Source organism: Lissotriton helveticus, chromosome 5_1 (genome assembly GCF_964261635.1).
Source record: "Lissotriton helveticus chromosome 5_1, aLisHel1.1, whole genome shotgun sequence".
Lineage (NCBI taxonomy): Eukaryota > Metazoa > Chordata > Amphibia > Caudata > Salamandridae > Lissotriton > Lissotriton helveticus.
The window spans coordinates 1,623,819,686-1,623,823,666 of NC_136065.1; the positions used below are offsets into that span (position 1 = coordinate 1,623,819,686).

Genomic DNA, 3,981 nt, shown 5'->3' on the forward strand with positions numbered 1-3,981 from the left:
CTGTTGGCGAGAAGCTCACGTGCTGAGTCCAACACCGTGCTCGATATTGGGATGCAAGCACAAATAAAACACTCGCGGCCATGTGGCAACGTGCCAATGCTTCCCTCGTACGATTATAAATGTGGGGGTTCTCTTTCGCGGCACTGGCTGAAGGCGCCCGAAAGGTCACAGCTCTATGACGTAGAAGGCCTCTACAGGTCACTACACCCCACTCGCCCGACTCTCTAGCAAGGGCCGTCCTTACCCTGAGTTTAATCTTCACTTTTAGGAAATGGTTATGCAAAACCAGTAAGCTGCTCCAGGTGAGGCACGAACTCACAACCTCGGCATGCCTCAATGCAAGTACTGCTGTATAAGTACCGCGCGCTAACCGATTGCGCCACTGGAGCTCACAATCGACCAATCAACATTTTAATCCCATCATTGAACCATAGACACATTAAAAGGCATACACTGGTGCACAACGGCGTTACACTGGGGCATAGCTAACGTGATCACCCTATAAAACCTTATAACTAATAATTGGACACGTAGGGATGTAGGCCTCAGAGGCCCGCTTAACCCTAATAACAGCTGGGGGCCTCGACAATGTTCCTCCGTAATTACTATCTTGCCAGGCACTAGGGCGACTACATCCCACACGGTGTCCTGTATTTTCTAACTTTCCCCGACTATCAGTACCAACCTTGCATATGCAACTGTAACTGAATAGGCCCTAACAACAACTTTAATCTGGCTTGTCTGTAAGGTCATCTTGCTGCAACCGCCCAGGTCACCCATGCCCCGGAACCTTCAGGGGTGAAAACCTATCATCATCTACATGCACGCGCGCAGCTATTCCCAAATGCATCTCCGGAGGACCTTCAAACCCGCTCTGATCCCTCAGCGAACAATTTCTAGTGCTCCACAGAGCGGGAGATCCGGACGGGCACCCTACTGCCCCCATTGCCAATGCGGCGAAACTCGAAACTCGGCCCACACTCCAACACCAATACCGTACAATGCCGGGCACGAATGTATTGCGGCCGACGGGAGGAGGCTGTTGATGCCCCGCCACTCACCGAATACTCGATACCGACCAGGGACCCGGCGTCCTACGATCGCGGCTACTCCTCAGCACGACCACCTCGGCCAGAAGGACGAGGATAAAAAGAGTGTCCCGACGTGTCTGCCGCAACGTCCGGAGCGCCAAAGAGGCCGCACAATGGCCGGGGGGTGAGATATACCCTCACCCTGCCCGTGCCCCCGGACGTGCGTCACCAGACCGCCCCCCTCCACCTAGGCAACATGCCCTGAGGAGGGGTGGCCAACTTACCAGCTGGGGGAGGGCGGGGGCAGCCCTCCGTGACTAAGGGCCCGCCCTCCTGATGGCCACCGGGTGGCCTCGGGCAGGCGCAGATTGAGCACACAAACCCGCAGGCGGGGCGATTAAAGTTCGGAATGGGGGATACCAAGGCTGCAGAGTCTGTATTCGCCTGAGACCAGGCCGGAGTGACAGGATGCAGTGCGCTAGGCGTTAAAAAACACGCTAGGCATAGGTAGCGCTAGCCAAGCAGAATTACAAGGCAAGGGAAGTGTGCGCCACCAGTTCAAATACAATCCAGACACAAAAGGCACATTTCCGCACTGTTGGGAACGGATATACTGCGAAGGATTAGGAAAGAAAGGGTAGCCCTCATGCACGCTCGAATATATATAAAAAAAAAGGAGCAGTGAACAGAGGGAACAGAATTATGTTTCTGTTATGAGGCCCCCCTGGGCCAAAAGGCAGTCTGAGGTCCTCGGACCAGAAGAGTTCGACAGTAGGAGCCACGGCTAGGCCTTGGTGGGCTCCCTTTGTCCAAGTCACCGACAGTGCGCAGGACACTCAGGCAAAAGTTTAAGTGTGTGTATAGCTACTATTCAAAGATAGTGGCAGTGTGTTTGCAAGAAGTGTAACATGGCAGCAGCGGCTTAAGAATTCTGCCAATAACCTGGATGACACCCGCCCTTTGACCAGGTCACTGACAGTGTGCAGGACACTCGTGCAAAGCCAAAAGGCGTGACAGTGAACGGACAAGAGTAGTGTCAGCGTTGTGCAATGGTTATACCAGCTCACTAATAGTTCTACCATATAACCCGTGGGACACTCTATCAGTGATTAGATGCTAGGTCCGGTTTTCATTGATTGGCAGATTGGCAAGGCAAAAGTGAAGGAGTAGAGTGGGTTTTCCCAAAGCGACACACAAGGGGTCACACACCCCTCTTAAATGTCCCCGGGCAGCTCACACACAGAGATCCCCCAGCGGAATCAGATTGGTGGGGGTTTAAGCGAAGTGCACAGTAGTGCCACTTTCATATGTGAGGGCACCAGGATAGGCTGTGATTTAAAAAAAAAAAAAAAGAACAAGGACCACGCTACATACCCCAGTGGGGTCTCCGGTGTATGTCCAGCAGGCGAGGGGAACTTTGAAGTCCACTGATAGATACTCTGGAGAGCATTACAGGAATGATTATTGCCTAAAACGCCCCTTCGTCAGGTAAAGCTCAAAAGGGTGCATGGTTTGGAGTACATTGAGTTCTCCGTCTCGGGATGGAACTTGGAATAAGTCTGCACCCTCAAAGAGACTAAAATCTTCCAAATCTCCAGCCATATTCTGTAGAGAGGCTAGATAAGGTTGCAGAAGATGCCATAAGATGCTGGGAGAGAACGTCCACGTGCACTAGGTAGTGCTGCGTATTGCGCAGAAAAAACAATTCAACCGCCACTTGTTCATGATGGAGCACAGCTACTATTTTCCTGACTCCTTCTTGCAGAATCCTTCCCTGCTGACTCCCGCCCTGGACTCCCGCCCACGTATTTCAGAGACGCATGCATTCGTAAGTGCTCTGGTACTGGAACTACTCCCATATAGAGTTGAGTCTCTCCCAACCATGAACAAAGTACGGTTTATATCCAACAAACCGACGGATGCTCAGTCTAAGGACAGGTACAGGGCGGGCAAAGCCAGCGCAGGGCAGGATGTCCCGCCGAGGCTGGACAGGGTAGTGACAGATTAGGGCAGCCATCTCATTACATGGGGCCCCCGGAGGGGCTTCCTGAATAGGCCTGGGCTACTACTAACAGCTGTCCGCAGCCTCACAGAGACTTGCGGGCGGACACAACATGGCATCCGGATGGGTTAATCATGCACCTAAGGAGTTAGCCAGGCAAGGGCGCTCAGGAAGACTGCAAGGGTCTAGTCAGAGCTGAGCAGCAGGCATGGATGGCGCTGGGCAGACGCCAAAAAAAAAAAAGTTGAGGAGTCCCATAAGAACCCGCACCTCACACCGAGAAACTTCTGCAGTTCGAATGGCCTGGCGACGGTCAATCACTGGCTCATCCACTCGGGTCGCCCGGAATTATATGCCAAAGAGGGAACGCACCTGTCGATTAAAGGCAGGGGTGTGTTTTGGAGCAGCCCTTGGGGCGCCATGGGGCCAGCAGTGGCAAGTGACAGAGCGTAGGGTGTAGTTGGGGGGAAGCCGCAGGGAGACGGAAGCCTCCAGGACGGCGTGGCGAAGAACTACGCTGATAGCGGTTGGTACAGAGGCACACCGGAGGGCGGTGTGCCAGAATAGGTCCACTCACCTTCAGATGCCTCACGGCTGGGTGAGTTGGCTTAAGGACAGGTGTGTAAGACCACCCACTCTGGGATGCCTCACGGCTGGGTAACTTGGCCTACCGAATGGGGGGGTAGCAAACGGAGACGGCGCTCACAGCCCAGTCCCCGCCGGACGGCAGGGCACAACAAAGTCAGTCGGACAAGGTAGCGAGATGGCCTAACTCCGGGACAGAAGCTACTCCCTTCCCGCGCAAACAAGGCGCAAAAAATCCAACCTACCAAAGGAAACTACCCAGAAGGGCCAAGAGACAATACCAAGGAAGTTGTATTGACATAGCCTGATGCAAAGTATATACATGTTTCCTTGTATTCCTAATAAACTGCGGCCAACAATTAA

The 3,981-nt window shown here is 53.4% G+C and overlaps 1 non-coding gene across 1 annotated transcript; it reads right to left on the reverse strand.

Annotated features, from left to right (window-relative positions):
* Window positions 1-294: 294 nt before the first annotated feature.
* On the reverse strand, window positions 295-389 carry TRNAI-UAU (transfer RNA isoleucine (anticodon UAU)). Its single transcript has 2 exons — window positions 352-389; window positions 295-330 (listed from the first exon to the last, which is right to left on the reverse strand). It is a non-coding gene; the product is annotated as a tRNA-Ile (tRNA).
* Between the last annotated feature and the right edge of the window lie 3,592 nt (window positions 390-3,981).